The 24,881-nt window shown below is 34.7% G+C and overlaps 1 pseudogene; it reads left to right on the plus strand.

Moving 5' to 3' along the window:
• The first annotated feature begins 2,399 nt into the window (after nucleotides 1–2,399).
• LOC116143651 lies at nucleotides 2,400–7,877 on the plus strand (annotated as a pseudogene).
• The last annotated feature ends 17,004 nt before the right edge of the window (nucleotides 7,878–24,881 follow it).

A 24,881-nucleotide genomic window follows, 5' to 3' on the forward strand; every position in this document is an offset into this window, starting at 1 on the left:
AATTCTTTGGATTCTAATTAGTGTGATTCAGATAATTCCATATAGACAATAAAATTTTTAAATACCAAAATATATTGTTTAAAAGAAAAGCATTTTCTAGGAATAAAACTAAAAAAAAAAAAAAAAATTGAATCCATGGAAACATATTCTATTTTAACAAGATTAATTTGTTAAAAAAAAAAAATGTTCTTTACTATTATAGAGAAAAATAATCCTTTTGAATGTATATATATGAACAAAAGAAACTTAGTGGAAAAAGTACTTCACATATTTTCTGACCCCAAAAGTGTTTAAATATTTCAATAAACATTGTAAAATAGAACTAAAAAATCTTAATAAAAAAAAATACATACAAGTAATGTTACATGTGTAAGATTTATGTATAAACTGATGTGACAGAAAATGAATAAGATGAATTTGACTTTTTATATTCGTTTTTCTATTCACTTTCTATCACATCAGTTTGTACACAAATCTTTGTAAGATTTATTTGTACATCTAATATTATTGAATTCATAATGCCAAAACCCAAAAGGCCAAAATCACACCCAAGGGAAAAAGTTTTGAGAGATAATAGAACACTTATATTAGTTTTTTTTTTTTTTTTTTTTTCCCCTCAAATAATAGAAACACTTAAATTATATGTTTAAGACTTTAAGTGTTCATATTTCATTGGAAATTAAAATCCAATGAAATATGAACACTAATATTATGCTTAAGCTCGATAGACCATATTTCAAGAAAATTAAAATGAAGATAATTATCCTAGTAATTTAAAAATATATGTCTCTAGTTAAGTAATTAACTACATAAAATTGCTAAAAGACCTCTTGGTTTTACGGATAGTATTTCATTGAAAACAATTATTAATAAAAGAATTTAGGATAATTTTCAAGATTTCCCAAAGGGTGTACATATATATAAACAAAATTTGGAATTAATAAAATTTATTCTTAAAGTTTGTTTAGTACAGTTTCTTCGAGTAGAACTTATTAAAAAGAGCTTATTGGAATTAAACTTATGAAAATGTAACTTTTATGAAAAAATAATTAATTGTTTGTTTAAGAAAATGTAAAAAAATATCAAAAATGACTTTAATATGTAAGAATAAATCACGTTAAATTTATAAATTATTATTAGGATATTTAAAAATTTCAACGCTTCAAATAAACTCAAAAAGAGCTTATTAGATTTTGAGCTTTTCTTATAAACGATGAAATAGTTTATTTTAAATTCTAGGTAAGCTTTTAAAATACAATCAAATAACTCAGAATATTTTCAAAATTATGTATAATTTTAAATAAATTATTCTTACCATTAAAATGAATTATTTATTTGATTATTCTTATTTTTCACAAAATTTATATAAGTATATATATCACTTGATTAATTGAAATTTTTATATTTGGGGACATTTGGATGATATAATATTTTATTATAGAAGTATATTATATTAATGGAAAGAAAGATCACCTTGAAGATTATTGAAAATATTTAGAAAATATGTTTGGTTAGTTCGAATAAATTGATAAATAATGTTTGGTTGTGAGGATAAAGGGGTGGGTATATTGTCTTTTTTAATATTAATATAATAGTATTTTTTTAAATCATTTCTTTTAACCCTTACATTTGAAATTTTGCTAAAACACCCAAATCATATAAAACTTTATTTTGTAGCAAAATTATCCTCACACACCCCAAGTCACTTTCGACAGCCAACCACCACTGCCGACAGTCGATAGAATAGTGCACGACCGACCATATTGGCAAAGTCGAAAATGGCCATGGATGACCAGAAAACGACCGCATCTATGGCCATTTCACCACCAAAGATGTGGCCGTGAAAGAGGCCAGATATTTGGTCGTGCCATTTCACGACCAAAGATCTAGCCTTTTTAAAACCACATCTTTAATCGTGAAACAGCCATAAAAATGTCAGATTTGGCCATTGAAAAGGCCTTATCGGCACACGACTTGCTAGATCCCGCCAGTCGTGCACCATTACGGTGACTGATGTTGGGGGCTAGCAGTGGTGAGTCATTGCTGACGGTAGTTTTGGATGATTTGAGGTATTTTGTTAACTTTTAAATTTTGTTGTGGTTGTGGTGTTTTATCTAATTTCTCAAATATAGGGGAGCTAAACTAATTGTTATTTAGTAAACATTTTAGAGTAATTGCGTCTGAAATGATTTTTTATAAAGGATAAAATGGGTAAAAAAATCAGATTATCTGTTAATGTTTTAAGAACAGCCTAACAAAATAATAAGATTACCCCCTGTTACTCACAGTAAATACTGTTTACACTAAAAAAATTGTCTTAATATTTTATTACTTTTTAACCAAATACACAAATCTTGGAAAGTTATCTTATATACCATGATCCGAACGCCCGAGTCTCATCGTCATAAAGCTCGACTATACAAAATTGTACATCTTTGTTCAGCAAGTGGCGGCTTCTATGCAACTAAATGTGAAGCTATTGAAGCCCGCGTTTTATCTTAAATCCGCATCCAAACACTCCCCCAAGCTGCCGGCGAGAGTCCGCTGCGCCGCCGCAGCCGCCGCTTCCACCAGACGCTACAGCATCACTCTCCTTCCCGGCGATGGCATCGGCCCCGAAGTCATCTCCGTCGCCAAGAACGGCCTCAAGCTTGCTGGCTCCCTCGAAGGTTCCATCTCTTTCATTTTTATCAAAAGCTCACCTTTGACGGTGCTGAATGTTTATCTGCTTGCTTCATTAGGGCAAATTAAAGAAAACAATAGAGGAAAAATTGATGTTGCAGTAGAAATGTTTATTTTTAGGTTTTGGCTTTAGGGTTTAAGTTGCTAAGATTTTGAAACGTATTGGCATTGTGGTATCATGGAAACTTTATTCTTTGAGGTTGATGAAATCTCTATAAAATTTTGAAAATCATGATTAAACTTTCCTGAAATTCTGGAAATTTATTAGAAACTATTTTCAGGGGAGGTTACTGCCTATTTTTCAGACTAGAGAGGTTAAGATGTTATTAGGGAAAAAATTGTAATAAAGTTGATTTGATTTGAATTTTTTTATTTTATTTTTTTGGTTTTTTACTGTGCATTTTAACTTTACCCCTTTTCTTTTTTTCATTTATTCTATTAGGAATTGAATTTGGGTTTCAAGAGATGCCTATGGGAGGATCAGCCTTAGATTTAGTTGGAGTTCCACTACCTGAGGAGACTCTTTCAGCAGCCAAGCAATCTGATGCCGTTCTTCTCGGAGCAATGGGAGGCTATATGATGTTTTGTTATTTTGTTTTTTGCTTTAAGTCTCTATGAATGTTATAAATCAATTCATTAATTTTGTGATTGTTTTCTGCAACTTAAAAATGGGATAATAATCTGAGCCATTTGAAGCCGGAGACTGGGTTGCCTCAACTTTGAGAAGCTCTTAAAGTCTTTGCAAATTTGACACCAGCAACTGTTTTACCACAGGTGATATTTGTTTATGTGCAGTTTACTGGACTTTTCTATTCCTCATTTCTTTTTCTCTTTTTCTTTTTCCTTTACTAGGATTTGGCATTTGTGTACAATAAAATCCCGTTCTAGTGATTTGCTTCTTACTTGCTTACAAAGAAATAAAAGGTTCTGGCTTATAATATTTTAAAGCAATAAGCTCTTTATAGAAGACAAGTCTACTTGGAATTGTGATTGACTTTTTGTAATCTGCAGAAATTGAAATTGATATTTTTCCTGAAGCAAGTAACCTTTATAAAAATAAAGAAAGTTAAATTAAAATAATGTGTCTCTATGATTTGATTTGTTGGAGTTTTTAATTTCTTGTATGTTATGTGCTGCTATGATATTAAATTATGGATTCACTAGTGCAATGGTGTGAATACAGTATCATTCAGCAAATGGAATGGACACTATTGTTTGTATCATAAAATAGTCTGTTGGGTAGCTGTTAAATTTTTTTACTTAAAAAATGCTTTTATGTTAAATTATGTGCATATATATATACATATATTTGTGAATTCACATATTTTTTTATTTTATTCCTGTTGTAAATGAGTCTGTTCTACTGTCTTTTAGTTAGTGGACTCTTCAACATTGAAGAAGGAGGTTGCTGAAGGTGTTGACCTTATGGTTGTAAGGGAGCTGACTGGAGGTCTGCGTTTGTTGTAACTACAATCACATGAATTGGGTCTTGTACTTTTTTCTTTCTCTAAATTATTAGGGTATAATGGTATTTTACTGGAATAGGTATTTATTTTGGAAAGCCAAGGGGATTTGGCACTAATGAAAATGGTGATGAGATTCGCTTTAATACAGAGGTTTATGCTGCCTATGAGGTAAGCCTATGATGGAAATTCTCTTGCCAGTAAACTTCCAAAAGCTTTGTATTTAATCTGTAGTCTTGAAGAAAATAAAGATGTGGATTTATGTTTGCACTTATCCATATGTAGGGAATTCAAAATGTTAACTCATAGATAGAGGTTATACAATGATTTTTTGTCTCTGTTTGTCCTTGATTTGATTCTCTAAGTCGTCCTTATCTTTTTTTATAACTTCTGGGCTTTTCATTTATGTTTCTAGAGAAAGATTTTCTTTCTGACTTTGGAAAATAAGAAAAATGTATTCTGCAACCATTTTCATAAAATCTTTGCTGAAATTATAAACTTCTGTATCAATTTCAAACCAAAAAAAAAAGGGAGGGAAGCACTTTTATGCTGTTTTCTCCATTTTTCTGGAATTCATTTCTAAAAACTAGAAAGCACTTTTGAGTTGGTTTTTTTTTTTAATTAATATTTCTTAGTAATTTTAGTCTGATCTTTATAATTATGAAGAATATTAAATATATGTTTTGTTTGTCATTTTAAAAAATCTCTACCTACATGCTTTGTTGTTTTAATTTTCAGAATGTTGTTTTCCAAATTTGCTACTTACTTTCGTAAAGATTGAATATATAAATTCAGTTTCTTCTTTTTCCAGTTTCAAATTCATTTGGTCAATACAATGTCATATCTAATGTAATTAATGAAAAGAAAATTTCATTCTCAGGTGGATCGTATTGCTTGTATTGCATTTGAGACTGCTAGGAAGAGAAGTGGGAATCTATGCTCTGTTGATAAAGCAAATGTCTTAGAGGTATGACGTATAAGCGGAACTTCTCTTTGTGTTTATATTCGTCTTCACTTTTTGATGTCTGTGTCTTTGGACCCTTGTATAAGTTATCATTACTTTTATAGATGTTGTATTAGCATTTTGTTAAAGAATTGGTGAAGATTGGAAATTTCCTCTGATCATTCAGCCTTCCATTATGTAATTTATTAGTTTGCTTGCCAAGTTTAGAGTCTCATTTTTTTTTATTATATGCTGTGTAAGTTATGTATTCTTTCTGCCTAAGATTGGACTCTAAGTTATCACTTGCTTGATATGGTGCACTATTTCTGTCTGTAATTCTGTCAAAGAATTATCGCTGCAAGGGCACATCCTCCATAAATTTTAATGATTAAGGTAGTGTGAATTATTTTGTATATTGAAAGCTGTGGTCTTTTATGAACTATATTTTTCTCATATATTGTTTGGATGGGATTGGAGGCACTCAAGCTGCCACTGAAAAAAATGTCTGTAACATGATGTTCACTGTAGTTGTTCATGAATGAGATGGATGCATGTACTCCCGATATAATGGCAAGAAACACAACATTTGAAGTGTCCTTATACTATATTTGTGTGATTTTTTAAATAGGATATAAGGAAAATGATATTTATTTTTAATTGAAGAAGTTAACACTGTAAGTTTTCAAAGTCTAGATAATGATTAAATAGTACCATTATTAGATATAGGATATTCCTTACATGTTAAATTTATTAGACTACCCATTACATTATCCTCATGTGCATGTGATAATGGATTAAATTAGATCTTGATAACAAGCTATTGTACTTTGAGTTAATGAATTTTGTGGTCGAATTGAATTTTACTAGAGGGAATTTATATTGTCCTGCATCTTATATTTAGCTGATGGTTAAAATGTGAAGTATGTTATTGTAATCTTTAAAGCATCTTTATTGAATTGTCTAGGGATTGATGTCTTGGAGGAAAAGAGTCATAGAGATAGCCTCAGAGTATCCTGATGTTGAGCTCTCACACATGTATATTGACAATGCTGCAATGCAACTTGTTCGCAATCCAAAACAGGTTAATCTTTTAATAAATTGGCACAAACTTTCTCTTCACATTCCGTGAGATGCGTAGAAGTTTAGATTGGGAGAAAAGTTAAGTTATAGAGCCCTATTAATGAAATGTGGAATCCTTACTGTTTGAAAATGAAATATTGCAGTTTGATACCAGCAACATATTGGCTGACATTTTATCTGATGAAGCTTCAATGATTACTAGAAGTATAGGGGTGCTTCCATCTGCTAGTCTTGGTGAATTGGTATGGCTAATCAATTTATCCTTCTTAAATCGGTGGTTTTAAAAAAAATTATTTTAGTTTCTTTCATTTGTGTTTTCATTTGGCATATTTATGTACACATATTTTTGGTTTTCATTTGGCGTATGTTGGATTTATTAATTCACTGGCTCAGGGACCTGGACTTTTTGAGCCAATGCATGGTTCTGCTCCTGATATTGCTGGACAGGTTGGAGTTTCTCTTTTCTGTCAAAATAAAGTCTCCTTTAATTCTCTACTAAAAAGAAATGAACAGTGTGCATTTAATGGGCAACATTATTATTAAATGCAGGATAAGGCAAACCCATTGGCAACTATACTTAGCGCTGCTATGATATTGAAGTATGGCTTGGGTGAAGAAAATACTGCAAAGAGAATTGAGAATGCAGTTTTGCATACCCTAAATAAGATCTTCCGAACGGTTGATATATACTCAGCTGGAAATGTATGTGTTCTTTTTTTCTACGATCCATTACCTTCGTTACTAGATCTCTGTTGTGTGATATTCTTGCACAGCAACTGGTTTAAGACTTTCCCCTTTCATTTTCCTGCTCTTTCGTAGGTCAGTGTTAATTTATGTTATGAAGATAATCTGGTTCAAATTTCCATGATTGAAATAGGAGAGTAAAAAGTGAAAGCAGTGATTGCCAATAGAGCCTTCTGATATTGAAATTTTTTGAGTTTGGCATCATATTATGATTAACTAATGTTTCCCATTTGCTTTGTATATCCCCATGTCAAAATGTCATCAATCAAGGGTGTTTGAAATAAATGGGTACACAATTTCTTTTGCTCTACTTTCTCTATATAGAGCAAAACTGTCCTTAATTTTCATTTCATTTTTCTAGTCCCATGCAATACATGAGTCAGTTACAAAATTCTCTTCAACACTTACTGCAGTTTTGGTATCTGAAAAATCATAGACAGGATATTCTCTTTTAACATTTGCAAAGAATTTTATATATTCATGGTCGTTGCCTCAGTTTTTATTGAAAATTTCTTCTTAGTGTTAAGCTTCTGTCTATTTATTTTTGGAGGATTAATAGATAACACCTGCATTTACAGAAATTAGTAGAATGCAAGGAGATAGGTGAAGAGGTATTGAGATCGGTAGAGACTCCAGTTCCCGCTGCTGTTTGAATTGACACCACAAGGGGTTTCCACCTTCTGCCATTTTTCTGTCGTTTCGGAGGATCTATGGCCTTGAAGGCCACGGCAACTAGCAGAAAAACACCATATTTTCTGCCTCATAATTTGCCGCATCCTTGCGGCAATTAGGATCTCGAATATTTATTATATATGTCGAATGTTATTAGGATCTTATTCTTGTAACTTAATAGGTTCATTAGTCTTTTGGTTCCTGGTGTTGTATCTCACTCATCATTCTGAAACCTTATTTAACAGGAGCTTCTGTGACATGACATGGAAATGATTGTTTAATTGAATAGAGAATAGAGAACTCTTCTTTTGCAGTTTGTTGAAAATAATTTTATAAAACGATAGATATAATCTAAAACTCAAGTTAATTTCAAAGGTATCTTCTTAAAATTTCTTGTATTTAATAATTTCCACAAATTGAGAATTATATTTTATTTAAATTCCAAACCGAACTAGGAACATGCCATAATTGTTCTCTATAATTGAATAGTAGTGGTGCACAGACTGGTGCAAAGAAGAGACAAATATTGAAAGAAAATATTACTGAAAAACTGTACAACATTACAACTAATTTATGGTTTCACGGTAGAGATAAAATCTCATGTTTATAACTTGCCACAGCATTGACGAAGTAAGCCGGTTTTTGTCATTCCAAAACTTTGAATGGGAGCCAGGGTACCAAAAAAAGAACCCTTAAAAGCTTCTGATTTGCCTTCATATAAACTGCTTGAATAATATGAAGAAAAACAGAGTTGCTACAGCTAGGGGTGATAGCCGGGCCGAGCCACTCGCAAGTGGCTCGGGCTTGGCTTGAGAAAAGCTTGAATTCGGCTCGACAGAACTCGAGCTTGAATGGCTCGACTCAGCCGGCGAGCCGAGTTTGAATACCCGGATACTTGGCTTGCCAAGCTTGACATATTACAATATATATATATATATATATATATATTATATATATATATATATATATATATATAATCTCTCTATCTCCTCCTTTTCCCTTCTCTTCTTCTTCTTTTTCCTCATTTTTCTTTTTCCTTTTTCTCCGGTTTCTTTGTTTTTCTTTTTTCTCCTCTTCTTTACTTTCTTTTCTATTTTCTCTCCCCTCATTCTTTCTTCTCTCATTTTTCTCTCTTTCATTTTTTTTTTCTTTTTACCATGGCTGCTATCATAGGGCCTAAACTCCCTTCTAGGCATTGCACGACACAAGCACACCAAGCACTTGTCAGCCTTCCTCAAGTGTGCGTGTCCCTATTACAAATTGCAAACACAATACACAAGAGAGGCTAATGAAAGTATAATGCACAGAATATATGGGAAAACCCAACCTATAGATTCTGAATACAAGGAAACTTAAGTACCCACACAGTGTTTCCCACTGATTACAATCTAATCCCAATCACAGATTCAGCACCCAAGTTACAACAAAGGTATACACACACATATCCTTTGCCCTCTCTCACGAATTTACAACCTGCTTGCCTTATATACATGTTGGCATAGCAGTTACATAGAGGTTACAACATAGCAGTTACAACCCTATCTAGCAGTTACAAAGCAGTTGGCTTACATTCAAGTCTATCTAGACAAATATAACCATCCCACAGCCTTTGTTTAACAACCATGCAGCCTTGTCTAATCATCCCATCATCTAGGGCATGACCACATGCACCCCACGCACATTGTTCTCTGCCTTATGTGTGTATTCAACCACTTGTTGCTTGCCTTGTCTGTTTACACACGTCCCAGCTCGTGTGCCTCTGCTTAACCTACCAATGGGCGCCCCACACCCATGTTAATACATGCTTGCACGAACATGTTTAAGCTTGCAAGTGCCCACACCTGCTTGCCATCTCATCAATGAGTACTTGGCGTCCCAACGCTCAAGCACCCCATACCTAATCTCGCCCATCCTTGTTTAGCATACACCTATGTATTGTCTTGGCAAGGTTGTGGCCAAGGATGAAAGCCACACACCTACCCATGCCCTTGGCATACTTAAGGGTCTCACAACTGCTATGGCTGACTGAGGCCATAAAGAGTTACAGACAATCAAATACAAATGGCCATGTGGGTTACGATGCCGGCCAGATCTAGTCGACTGTGTGGCCCATGTGGTTGGCTAGACCTGGCTGCCCACATAGGCCATGCCGACAGCTAGATCTGAGTGAGTTTTGAGTGGATTGTTTTATGGTGGCTTTTGTTGTGAGTTATGCTAGATTTTAAGGTGGTGGGAGATGTTTAATGGTGGTTGGGAGATGATTGGTTTTTGTTGTTGTGTTTTTATTGTTTTGTATTATGTTCATTGTTATTTTGGAAAGATTCTGGGCTATGTTTTGAGTGAATTCTTGGCTATGTCTTCCAAGATTGCATTGAATCAGAAGTGGATAGAGCTCCAGAATTGTAATTTTCATCGTATACACGAGTAGTTCACGAGTTCGAGCCAGCTCGAGCTTGATTAAACAAGCTTGAGCATCGTTTCTGGCTTGCAAACTCGAGGTCAAGCACGAGTATCCAAGTTTGAACAAGCTCGGCTCAAACCCGAGCTCGCCACTGTTCATCAGGAGTCGATCTCAAGCCACAAGATACTCGACTCGTATACCCCCTAGCTATAACACAACTCTTGAACACACTTGTTGAGGATCCTCTGCCTTAATCTAAGGCCTTCCATATGTGCATCCATTGACCCTCAATTATAGAAGCTTGTTTAGCTAATTCTTTCCATTAATTTTGTAATCAACATTTATGTGTAATTACGCCAATATACAATCTGTAAATGAATATATATATCTCACCACTCAAAAGTGTGGTGGTTAGCATACCTGGATTAGCATCCCACGATCTCCAATGGCCTCTGATTCTTCTCCCACCCTCCAATTCAACACCATGATTCACATGGTTACCATCAAACTCTCCTCCTCCAACTACCTCTTATGGAAGAGCCAACTTCTTCCATTTCTCAAAAGCCAAGTTCTACTGGGTCATGTGGTTGGTACCCTTATGCCGCCACCTCCATTTGATCCCCCCACCTCTCAGACACCAAATGCCAAACACCTATCATGGAAAGCCACCGATCAACGCCTACTAAGCCTTCTCCTCTCTCATAGAGGAAGCCATGGCTAAAGCTGTCAACCTCTCCACATCCCATGAGGTCTGGACCACTCTCGAAAATACCTTCAACCACTGCTCCAAAGCCCATGAAATACACCTCAAAGATGACCTCCAATTGATGAAGAGTGGCACTCGTCTAGTCACTGCCTATCCCTATGCCTTCAAGGCCTTATGCAATCAACTTCATGCTAGCGGTCGCCCTATTGATGGAATCGACAAAGTTCATTGGTTTCGTCGTGGCCTAGGACACGATTTCTCCCGTTTCTCTACTGCCCAAATGGCATAAATGCCTCTCCCCTACTTCCTGGATCTTGTGTCCAAGGCTGAGAGTTTTGAACTCTCTCAAAAGTCTCTAAAGACTCTGGCGCCTCCAGTTGCAGCATTCACTGCTCACCATGGCTCATCTCGCTCTAGACGTGGCTGCGGAAATGGCCCCAGCCATGAGTTCTCCAAACACAGACAAGGTTGTGCCCAACCCACTCAAGGTCGCCGTCCACCACGGTGCCAAATTTGCCGCTTGGAAGGCCACTATGCTGATCGGTGCAAGCAACGCTATGATCAGCACCAGCATGAGCGATCAGCACCAGCATGAGCCATCAGCACAACTTGCAGAAGCCTTCAACGCTCCATGCTCTGTGTCTGGAAGTAAAGCTTTTGATTGGTTCTTAGACACAGGGGCTTCGGCCCATATGACTCTAGCCCACTCCACTTTGGACCAGTCCACCTCCTACACGGGTAAGGATTGTGTGATTATAGGGAACGGTTTGTCCCTACCCATTACCCACACTAGTAAAATTTCCCCTTCCCCAAATCTTCATTTGTTAGACGTTTTGGTTGTCCCTGACCTCACTAAAAATCTTTTGTCCATTAGTAAATTAACGCATGATTTTTTGTTATCTGTTACATTTACTAATGATTTTTTCACTATTTAGAATCACCAAACGGGAAGGGTGGTGGCAATCGGTAAACAAGATGGAGGCTTATATGTGCTAGAGTGTAGAAATTTCGCTTTCATTTTTGTCCTTAAAAATAAATCTCTTCATGCTTCGTATGATTTATGGCATGCTCGCCTTGGACATGTGAATCATTTTGTTATTTCTTTTTTAAATAAAAAAGGACAGCTTTATCTTACCACTCTATTGCCATCTCCTACATTATGTGATACATGCCAACTTGCGAAGAATCACCGTTTGCCTTATTCTCGTAATGAACATAGATCGTCTAATGTTTTAGATCTTATTCATTGTGATGTTTGGGGACCTTCACCCGTGAAATTAAATTTGGGTTTTGCCTACTATGTTTTATTCATTGATGATTATTCTCGTTTCACTTGGCTTTATCCATTGAAATTAAAATCTGACTTCTATGACACTTTCATCCAATTTCAAAAATTTGTGGAAAATCAACATTCTGCTCACATCAAAATTTTTCAAAGTGACGATGGTGCAGAATTTAATAGCAACTGCTTTAAAGCTCATCTTTGTACCTCTGGCATTCATCATCAACTCTCTTGTCCATATACTCCTGCTCAAAACGGCCACGCCAAAAGAAAACACTGTCATGTGACTGAGATCGATTTGGCCCTACTTTTCCACTCCACACTTCTCCTCGCTTCTGGGTTGACGCCTTTAGCATTGTAGCTTACATCATCAATCGTTTGCCCACACCCCTTATTGGAGGTAAGTTCCCCTTTGAGCTTCTATATGGTTCCTCTCCAAATTATGAAAATTTTCATCCATTTGGTTGTCGTGTTTATCTTTCTTTACGTGATTATATTCCTAACATTCCTTGCATTCCTTGCATTTTTTTGTGTTATATCCCCTCTTACAAAGAGTTCCATTGTCTTGACCCCACCACCTCTAGGCTATATATCACCCGACATGCTCAATTTGATAAGACTCATTTTCCCTTTGTCGATACCTCCCAGGCTCAACCCATATCGTCCCTCAAATTTTCAAATTTTCTGGAACCTAGTCTTCCCCCTAAAGACATGCTCCCATCTTTCCATGTGCCTCATTCCCAACATATTACACAATCCGGATCTAACCCATGTAGTATTTGTACTGATCCCGCGGATGAGTCTTTGTAGGCCAATGATTCTCTTGCAGGTTCATCTTTGCCACCATCGGATCCTAGCCCCGCTTCTCTTGAGCTCACTACCGAGCTGCCTATCCCTTCTCCTGTTACAGCTACTCCAATGGCTTCTCATCCTATGCTTACACGAGCCAAAGCTGGTATTTTCCGAATCGCCACCTAGCGAATCTTGCTCTCTTGGGATCCTCTGGTCTTTTCTCTACTCTACTTGCATCCACTAAGCCCAAAGGATTCAAATCTGCTACTAAGAATCCTACTTGGCTCGCTGCTATGGATGAAGAAGTTCAGGCCCTACAAAATAATCGTACCTGGATTTGATTTTGGTCCCTCGACCTACCAACACTAACATTGTAGGTTCCAAATAGGTGTTTCGGACCAAATACTTGCCCGATGGATCTATCGAATGCCTCAAACCCTTTCTCATTCAACTTGGTTTTTATTGCAGTCTTGTTGACACATCACTCTTTGTCTTTCACAGGCAGTCTGACATTATTTATTTGCTCCTTTATGTTGATGACATCATTATTACAGGCAACAACTCCTTTTTTCTTGACAGCTTTACTCGTAAGCTTAATTTTGAATTCGCTACTAAGGATTTGGGTTCTCTAAGTTACTTTCTTGGTCTGGAAGCTACATCCACCACTGATAGTCTATTTATCAGTCATCTAAAATATGCACGGGACATTCTCATGCGAGCTTAGTTACTTGATAGCAAGCCTGTTCACACACCCCCATGGTTGTTTTTCAGCACTTGTCATCTGATGGTCCTCTGTTCTCGGATCCCACTCTTTACCAATCTCTTGTTGGTGCTCTCCAGTATTTGACCATCACACGTCCCGATATTGCTTACGTTGTCAACTCTATTAGTCAATTTCTACACTCTCTGACTAGAGACCATTTTCTTGCTGTCAAGCACATTCTTCGCTATGTTAAGGGCACACTACATTTTGGCCTCACTTTTCATCCATCTGCTGCTCTTGGTGCTTTAGTTGCTTACTTTGATGTCGACTGGGTAGGCTATCCTGACAATCGTTGCTCTATCTCTAGTTATTATATTTAATTTGGCGAAAACTTGGTTTCATGGAGTGCCAAGAAGCAACCTACTGTTTCTTGTTCAAGCTGTGAGTTTGAGTATCGTGCCCTTACTCTCACTACCGTTGAACTTCTTTGGCTCACGCATCTCCTTCATGACGTTTGAGTTTCTCTTCCACAATAGCCTTTCTCCTATGTGACAACAAAAGTGCAATTTTTTTTAGCTCCAACCTTGTCTCTCACAAGCGGGCCAAGCATGTTGAGTTAGACTACCATTTTCTTCGTGAACTTGTTATTGCTGGCAAACTTCGCACCCAGTATGTGCCCTCTCACTTACAAGTTGCCGATATCTTCACCAAAAGTGTCTCAGCCTTTCTTTCAATTTTTCTGCTCCAAGCTCCACATCTGCTCAAATCCGACACTCAGCTTGTGGGGGGACGTTGAGTATCCTCTGCCTTAATCTAAGGCCTTCCATATGTGCATCCATTGACCCTTAATTATAGGAGCTTGTTTAGCTAATTCTTTCCATTTATTTTGTAATCAACATTTATGTGTAATTACGCTAATATACAATCTGTAAATGAATATATATATGAAAGGCTCTCACTACTCAAAAGTGTGGTGGTTTCCAAACATTCTCAACACTGACAAACTTTCACAAGCTCAGATGGTAGATGTTTGTGCTTCTTCTTCTACCAAGTACTAGGAGATTTTAGATTTTGTTAATTGAATAATACTATATATATACAAACTCACATATACAAACTGGTGTGTTTTAATGGGACCCACCCTTGGATAGCCTAGATGGTTAGGGAAAATCGGGGATAGTGTAGATAGATACACGGTCTCGGGTTCGATTCCTTATCTGAGCATTCGCGATTTAAGTGGGAGACCATGGCAGTGGGTTGCTGCACTAGTCTCCCTTGTAAAAAAAAAAATGTTTTAATGGGATCAGACGATTTCAAATTAAAGATAATTTAAGCAAATTAGAAGAGATGATATGTCAAACATACAAGGTTGTTACATCAATGTATAAGGAACTAGAAAGTCTGTGCGTTGCGCGGGTATGTTGATTATATTTTTTTTACATTATTATTGGTTTTTTGTGTTTTAAATATATATTTTTTGTATTAAAGTTTATTTTATATTGAATTGATAATTAAAAAATAATAAATAAAATGTCCACAAATTTAACTAAATATGTCACCATTTGACATTTGCAACCAAAGTTTAAAACTTTGTCAAGAAAAGCAAAAAAATTTGTAGGATAACCCACTAGGTATTATTGATAAGTCTACAAATCAATCAAAGAAAGAGAAATCTTGCTGAAAAATGTGAACTTATAAGCAAGAGACTTGCAAAGCCAAAGGAAAAAACTGATTTTGATTATTGAGAGGAGAAAATGAATTATTATTATTATTATTATTATTATTATTATTATTTTATAAAAAAAATAAGAATGTTGAGAAGAGAACTCACATAGAAAGCAACAACAACTCCAACAGTATAATCTGAAGACAATTTAATTAAAGCATTGAAGAAGCCATGAAGATAAAGGTTCTGTGACACAAATCTATCTGCTGCAATTAAAGTTGATCACCACCTATAGCAAATAAAAAAAAAAAAAAAAAAAGCATTTGATGATAGCATCCTAAAGAAAGATGACAATTGTAAAACCCACAACACCCATAAATCAAACAACAAAATCAATCCAAAAATCAATGAAAAGAGATAGAACAAATACAATTAAAACTAGATATCAATATTTGTTTTCCTTTGTCATCACTAAAATTGAATTTATTTTATGTGTGTGATGATAACATGAATAGTTCGGGAACAGATCTATCCTTATTCAAATTCATCGTATAATATATCAAATTAAAGCCCTATATATCCAGTTTCTAAAGATTCAAACCGCTCATCAATTGGATTTTTATTGAACAAGTTATAGTCAATTTACTACTGATTGTTAAGTGGAAATCGAGAAGCAAGGAAAACCAAAATGTGTGTAATGATAAAAATGAATGGTTTAGAATTGGGGCTACAGTTATCCAAATTAAGCATATAATATATCAAATTAAATCCCTATTTGTCTAGTTTCTAAGGGTTCAAACTTCTCATCAATTGGAATTTTTATAGAGCAAGTTATGGTCAATTCACTACTAAATGTTAAGTGAAAACTGAAATATATGTGATGATAAAAGGAATGGTTCGGAAGTGGATCTACAATTGTCCAAATTAAGCGTATAATATATCAAATTAAATCTCTATCTGTCTTGTTTCTAAGGTTTAAATATCTCATCAATTGGATTTTTATTGAGCAAGTTATGGTCAATTTACTACTGACTGTCCGCTGGAAACCGAAATATGTGAGATGATAAAAGGAATGGTTTGGCAGTGGGGCTACAATTTTCCAAATTAAGAGTATAATATATCAAATTAAAGCCTTTTATGTCTAGTTTCTAAATATTCAAACCTCTTATCCATTGGAGTTTTATTGAGAAAGTCATGGTCAAGTTACTACTAATTGTTCAGTAGAAACCAAAATGTGTGTAATAATAAAATGAATGGTTTACTAAAGCTACATGATTCGGCATCAAACATCAATTGATATTTGTTAAATAAATGAAATTAGTTATATTCGGCAACAATCTCTTTTTATGATATATGTATGTAACATAAAAAATATCAACAAAAAGAGATAGAACAATTACAATTAAAACTACATATTAATATTTGTTTTCCTTTAAGGATAATAATAATGGTTTGATATATTACAAATGGTTTACTAAAGCTAAATGGTTTGGCAACAAACATCAGATGATTTTTGTGATACAAATAAAATTGGTTATATTCAGCAACAACCTTTTTTCATGATATATGTATGTAATATAAAAAAATATTAACAAAAAGAGATAGAACAAATACAATTCAAACGACATATAGGGTGCGTTTGATTTATTATTTTGGATAGGATTTTGAGGATAGTATTGGATAGTTGGATATGGTTATGATTACGAGAATATGATTTATAGAATATGTGTTTGGTAGAATATTTTGACCTTGATATTTGTGTTGAATATTTGATTAATATATTTTTTTATAAATTATTTATTAATATAATATTTTATTGTGTTTTGTTAAAATAATGTATTATTATATATATAACTTATCAAGTTACATTTTAATAATACTAAATATTATATTGGTAATTTTGTCACCCGTATATATTAAAAACCAAAAACCCATATTAATTTCAAATACTAATCCAACTGTTTAAAAACATCACATTAATACATATATGACAAAAGTACTAATTACCAACTCTTACAATCATTATTACACATATACTCCATTAACAACTATGACATGGTCCAATGTGCTGCCCACAGTACATTCGTTATGTTATCCCGTATAGTCGTCATGTTGTCTATAATACCTTATTATGGTTGACTCGGTCCTTCTCCATTTCACCCATATTCTATCCCGTTTTAACGATTACAATATACTTGCTCATTACCCGTACTAAGAAGAAATGAAGAAGCGTGAAAGAGAAATGATGAACTGTGAAAAAGGACTGAAAAAAAACAGGTGAAGGCGTGAAAGAAGAAAAGAGAACGCATCTGCAGAAAAAATTCAAAAAGGTCAAAAAGCTGTCAGCAAAATGTCGGAAAAGAGTTTTCAAGATTCTATTATGTAGATAATAAAACAAACACTTTTCCCAAAATCAGACTCAAAATATGGATAAAAATAATTATCCAAACGCAGCCATAAATATTTGTTTTTCTTTGTGATTACTAAAATTAAATTAGTTTTATGTGTATAATGATAAAATGAATAGTTAAGCAGTAGCTCTATAGTTATCCAAATTTATCGCATAATATATCAAATTAAAGCCCCATATTCTAGTTTCCAAAGATTCAAACTTCTCATCAATTGGATTTTTATTGAGTAAGTTATGGCTAATTTACTACTAACTGTTTAGTGAAAATCGAGAAACAGGAGAAACCGAAATGTGTGTAATTATAAAAGGAATGGTTTGGCAGTGGGGCCATAGTTATCCAAATTAAGCGTGTAATATATCAAATTAAAGCATTGTCTGTCTAGTTTCTAAAGATTTAGACCTAGCATCAATTGAAGTTTTATTAAGCAAGTTATAGTTAATTTACTACTGACTATTCAGTGGAAACGAAAATGTGTGTGATGATAAAATGAATGGTTCAACAGTGGTGCTGCAATTATCCAAATTCAATGTATATATATCAAATTAAAGCTCTGTCTGTCTAGTGTTTAGGGGTTCAAACCTCTCATTAATTGGAGTTTTATTGAGCAATGTATGATCAATTTACTAGTGACTATTTAGTAAAAACCGAAATGTGTGTGATGATAAAAAGGAATGGTTCGGCAGTGGGGCTACAGTTATCTAAATTAAGTGTATAATATATAAAATGAAAGCCTTGTCTGTCTAATTTCTAAATTTTTAGACCTCTGATCAATTGGAGTTTTATTGAACAAGTTATGGTCAATTTAACCAAAATGTGTGTGATGATAAAATGAATTATTTTGTAGTAGGGCTACAGTTATCCAAATTAAATCCCTATTATCCAAATTAAGCGTATAATATATCAAATTAAATCTTTGTCTATCTAGTTTCTAAGGGTTTAAACCTCTCATCAATTGGATTTTTATTGAGCAAGTTATGGTTAATTTGCTACTAACTATTCAGTGGAAACTAAAATATGTGTGATGATAAAAGGAATGGCTCGACAGTGGGGCTATAGTTATCTAAATTAAGCGTATAATATATTAAATTAAAGTTGTCTGTCTAGTTTCTAAAGTTTTATACCTCTCATAAATTGGAGTTTTATTGAGTAAGTTATGGTCAATTTACTATTGACTGTTCAGTGGAAACCAAAATATGTGTGATGATAAAAGGATTGGTTTGGCAATGGGGCTACAGTTATCCACATTAAGCGTATAATATATCAAATTAAAGTCATGTCTACCTAGTTTCTAAATATTTAGATCTCTCATCAATTGGAGTTTTATTTAGCAAGTTATGGTAAATTTACTATTGACTGTTCAGTAGAAACTGAAATGTGTGTGACGATAAAATGAATGATTTACTAAAACTACATGGTTCGGCATCAAACATCAGTTGATATTTGTTAAACAAATAAAATTATATATATTCAGCAACAACCTGTTTTCATGATTTATATATGTAATATAAAAAAATATCAACAAAAAGAGATAGAACAATTACAACTAAAATTATATATCAATATTTGTTTTTCTTTCTCATCACTAAAATTGAATTCGGTTTTATGGCAAAAATCCTCACCTGTTCATCCTTAAATTGTGGAATGATACCAATCCTCACAGGTCATCATTACTTGATTTTCCTAAAACAAATGAAAATGAAGATGGAAAAGATGCATAAAAAAATCAAACAGGACTATAATAATACAACAGCGAATAAATTCCAACCAATTAAAAATGCGTAGAGAAATGAATACATTATCAGCATCAAAAGTTAAATAATAAACTGGAAAACCAAAAGAAAACAATGACAAATAAGAACTAGGAATTATACAACTGTCTTTCTTTAGATAAATTGTATAACAATCTATTACATAATGGGCATATATATAGAGTATTCAAAGTAATTAATACTACAACTGATACAATGCATCTTTTCACATTCACAAAAATCAATAATACACATTATCAATCCATTAGTATTCACACCTATCCATGCATGTATACCCTTTCACAAAAAAAAAAAAATAAAAAAAATAAAAAATAAAAAAAATAAATGCCCCACTTCACATTCAAATACAAAAGCAATATAACCATCAAAACAAATTACTGTGAATATGAATGTCAAAGGCTTCTACAAAACAATGAATGTATGTGAATTATCAATATTTATCAGATTAAACAATAAACAAACAGATAACAATTTCAACATTTGATATGAATGTTAACGTGAAAGACTTCTACAAAACTTTGAATGTGAATGTGAACAGTTTCTACAGGCTAAATAACAATTTCAGCATTTAATGTGATGTGGATGTGAGAAATTAATACAGAGCATTGAATGCGAATGTAAAGCGTTTGTATCTAAGAGCTGAATGTGAAAGGATTAAGCCTCTGGAATGCGCAATAAAATAAAATTACTAATTTATTAATATGTCATTAATTGAATAAAATTCTTTATGATTAAAATTTAGGAGGTAAAGGGTTAGTATTAACGAGAATGTGAAATAGATATATTGATATTTTAACTTTCAATTTGAAATTAAATGGTTCATTCAACTTTTAATTACATCCACTAACCATCAACCAATCACATCCTAGCATATTAATTACAGACACTTGCAATAATTATAGCGCTCCTAAGATCCTATGTGACATCCTACATAGAGTCCAAATGGTGATCAATAGAGAGGGTGGATTCAAGATTATATAGATGAGTTAACGACATGTTCCCACCCGAAAAATAGCCCATTGACAAATTCATACCCACCCACTTTTTAAATATCTTTTTAGTACCCAAAGGTTAGTAACTTTTGTTGTGGGGAAAGGTCAAATGGACAAAAGTTCGTTACTAGTAAGGGCGGAATGATCAATAAACATTTGGTCGTCAAAGAAGAGAAAATAAAAGGGCAGGTGCACCTTAGCAAAGAGATAGTGCACGTTAGCAAAGATGTGGCCGACGGTTTTTTTTGTTTTCTGGCAGATCCCTGCATCCAAATCACTTTTGAGATCACCCACAAAATCCCTATCACTTCCTCTACAAAGTCCAAGCTTCCATTTGCCATCATCCCTCACCATTTCCCGCCACCACCTCCATTCACACGGCAGCAGGATTTTCTGTCATTTCAGGTGTTGGAAATCTACCCTGAAACTCATTGCCTCCTCCATCCTCTTCCTCGAGCCTCTCTCACCCTTAATTTGTTCACCCCAAGTTCAATGCACCTGCCAATTGCCTAAAATCGCTACCTGAGTTTTTGCACAATTTGCCATCTTTCTAGCCTTTTTTTGGCCAATTTAGTCACCCAAAATGCCCCCCTGCCACCACCGTTCGACTTCCTACCCTCTGTTCTTCAAAACCCACTCCTCCCTCACCCCTCTGTGCACGCCATTTGTCGCCTATGTCCAACTCTTTCCACTGTGGGATAGTCGTGATTTGCGGCGGTTTCCTCCGCAAATTGTTAGTGTTTTTGTGCTGGATCAGTGGCTTTTGATTGGTTGTTGGTGTTGTGTTTTTTTCCGGCCACTGTTCTCTCCCAGATCACGCCAACCTTGCTGCCCCAAGGTCATACACCACTTGCTCGATGAATTGTAGCACCAAGCTCCCAGCCAGCAATGAAAGAGGCTAAGGATATTTTCGTAAATCATTGTATTTCCCACCCAAAACATAATATTTGGGTAGTAAAAGGGTTTCTTTAAAAATGTATGGGTATGAATTTGTCAATGGGTCATTTTTTGGGTGGGAACATGTCGTTGACTCTATATAGATATAGATAGTTTGCATATGTAGCATTACTCTTATTAATTTACTCTAAAATTTAAACTTCAAACAAGCTTCTTTCAAAAGAATCTGATTGATTCTTCAAACAAGCTAAAGATCACGCTCAGTGGATGCAGAAGGGTGAATTATGGCGATGGAACAAGTAAATGATCATGCAGTAACTGCAAGAGTTTCGGCTATGCCATGAGAGCTGGGTAGAACAAGGGGTTATCGCCGTGAGTATTTGGGATGCTTCTTGTTGATGCTGTGAGAATTACATCCAGGGATGGACATGATAATAAAAGGTAGCTTGTGCTTGTTATATGCTGAATCAATAATACTACGGACACCGAAAAAATTGCACCGAAATTTTGTACCGGCCTACGTGTAACACACGTCTGAATTTTTTTACAATTTTTTTCTAGTGAACGGCCGTCCATCACATTTGGACGGCCGTTCACTCACATGGACGCCCGTCCATATTATATGGACGGGCGTCCATACACAAGGGACGGGCGTCCCCATTTAAAGGACGCCCGTCCCTAATTAAAATATAATTAAAAAATTTGTAAAATATTAGGGACGGTCGTCCATCCATTATGGACGGCCGTCCATTAATTTTGGACGGGCGTCCACAATAATGGACGCTCGTCCTTCACCCAAATATAAAAAAAAAAAAAAAAAAAATTTGGAATTGTGGACAGTCGTCCCTTACTTTGCTTTTACAAATAAGCCATAGCATGTTTCACTTGCCCCGCCCCCCCTCTACTATCTTCTCAACAGCCCTCTCCACCTTCGCCGGAACCAACTCACTCGTCGTTTCTGGGCTCTGCTTTCTTCTTTCTTATTCTCCTGAAACGCGCTGCTGTTTCAGTGGCTGCAGAGCCCAAAATGCGCAGCTCCACGCTGCTGTTTCAGTGGCTGCTGCCATAGCAGCCGTTACAGCAGCCACTGCTGCATCTTCATCTTCAAGAAAGAACGAGCAGCAGCCATTTCCAGGTGGGGTGTCCCTCCAGTTCCAAGGAGGAACTCCGGTGGCAGCAACAGCGTCAGCTGTGGTAATAGCAAAAGGATGTCCCTCATGATCTAGCTTTCTTTCAAGATTGAGTGTCAGTCTGCCACTAGCTGCACACCAAAAAACTTTAACAGGAGGGAAAGCATATCTCATTTAATTTAAGATAAAACAAATCAATTGAAAAAGCACACAGAATATATGAGTGATATACAAATGAAACTCATAGCAATCCAAGAACCTTGTGAACAACATGCGAGACAAGGGGAGACTAGCTGCCATATACTTTGAAGATCTTCGAGGAGATGATTTATTTTTTTCAACCTACTAGACTCTTGCCTGCTCTTAGAGTGAATAGAAAGATCAAGTTCCAGAAAAGTCTTATATATTAATGACGAAGAAGAGGAGCGAAGAAGAAGAGGCTTAATGTTTTTTTCTTTTTTAAAAGTATGGACGGCCGTCCAAAATTTATGGACGGCCGTCCCAATTTTTTTTTTTTTTTTTATATTTGAGTGAAGGACGGGCGTCCATTATTTGTGGACGCCCGTCCAAAATTAATGGACGGCCGTCCATAATGGATGGACGGCCGTCCCTAATGTTTTACAAATTTTTTAATTGTATTTTAATTAGGGACGGGCGTCCTTTAAATGGGGACGCCCGTCCCTTGTGTATGGACGCCCGTCCATATAATATGGACGGGCGTCCATGTGAGTGAACGGCCGTCCAAATGTGATGGACGGCCGTTCGCTAGAAAAAAATTGTAAAAAAATTTAGACTTGCGTTACACGTAGATCGGTACAAAATTTCGGTGTAATTTTTTCAGTGTCCGTAGTGTTATTGATGCTGAATTATTGTAATAACTGTGACGTGGCATTTATCAATCACGTAAGCATTCATGAAATGGCTTTACTACAAATAAAAAGGAGACTACATCCCACAATTTGAATTAGTCATAAGCAACAAACAAAGTAAGCCAAGTGTTTCCATGACTAACAAAGCTAGAAGCAAGGTAGATTTGGCTTGTAGATAAGAAAAGCCAAGCAAATAAATTAACAAACAAATGGATTTTTTTTTTTTTAATTTGTGTTAAATACATATTAATCATTGATGTGGATTTACATGATGCATGTAAGCTTATTAAACAAATGGCAGGTTCTCCAAAAAGTAGAATTTTGATAACCACACGAAAGGAGAATGTTACAAATGTCATTGAAACCACCAACATGATCTCACTAGTGATACTATCCAAGGAGGAATGTTGGTTATTATTTAGTCAAGTTGCATTTTCTGGAAAAGCCAATAAAGAATTTGGAGAAATTGGTAAACAAATTGTTCAGAAGTGTAAAGGCTTGCCTCTTGCTGTAAAAACTTTAGGGAGTGTTTTGAGCTTTAAAAGATTTGACAAATGGAAAAATGTCTTAGAGAGCAAAATATGGGAATTAGAAGAAGTAGCACAAGAACTTTTTCAACCCTACTTTTAAGCTATTATAATTACCCCCTATTTTGAAGAAAATGTTTCTCATATTGTGCAGTTTTTTCAAAGGATTTTGAAATAGAGAGTACAATTGATTAAGTTATGAATGGTTCAAGGTTATGTAAGGTAAAAGTAAACAAAGATATGGAGTTAATTGGTAAAGAATATCTTGAAACCTTAGCAATGAATTCTTTTTTTTTTTTTTTTTTTTTAAGATTTTCAAGTAAATGAAAATGATAACAATGTAACCTTTTGCAAAATGCATGATATATGCATGATTTTGCTCGGTTTCTTACCCAAAATGAATGTTTTTACAATAGAGGTTGATGGTAAATTTAAATCAGAATATTTGTATAACAAGGTTAGACATTCAATTATAAGGATTCAAGGAATGGCCCATTTCTTATCTCTATATATGCTAAAAATACTTCTCTACTTAATCTTGTGCTTGAATGTTAAAACACTGTCCCTAACATGGTTCTCTCTAAATTAGTTGCCCAATTAATATGTCTAAGGTCATTACTTTTGAGTAGGTGTTCAATTAAAGAACTTTCAATATAAATAAAGAAATGATACATTTGAGGTATCTTAGTTTGTTCAATAACGAAGATATAACACGATCAATGAAGATAAATTAATAAACTAATTTTACAAACTTTCTCTCACGATTGCAACGTGACAATTGATTTTTGTTTTCTGATGAACTTTCCCATCTGCTGACATTACCTAAGGGTGTGGTGAGAGTGTCACGCTAAATTTATGATAGAAATATTGTGAGATTACTCTAACACAATTGCCCAAAGACATTGTGTGGGTTACTCAATTTAGAAACCTTAGACATTAATAGGTTTTGTAATATCCAAAAACTACATTCAGGGAGGGGAAAATTAATCAACTCGAGACATTCGTTAAATTCGGATACTTGTGTAAGTTACATGCCTAAAAGTCTACGGATGTTAGGCGAATTTGTTGTAAGTGATGCCAGTTATTGTAGGAAAGCTTGTTCTATTGAATGTCTAGAAAACTTCAAAACTCAATGGAGAAATTCGTATTGAA

Source organism: Pistacia vera, unplaced genomic scaffold (genome assembly GCF_008641045.1).
Source record: "Pistacia vera cultivar Batoury unplaced genomic scaffold, PisVer_v2 Contig431, whole genome shotgun sequence".
NCBI classification, from domain to species: domain Eukaryota; kingdom Viridiplantae; phylum Streptophyta; class Magnoliopsida; order Sapindales; family Anacardiaceae; genus Pistacia; species Pistacia vera.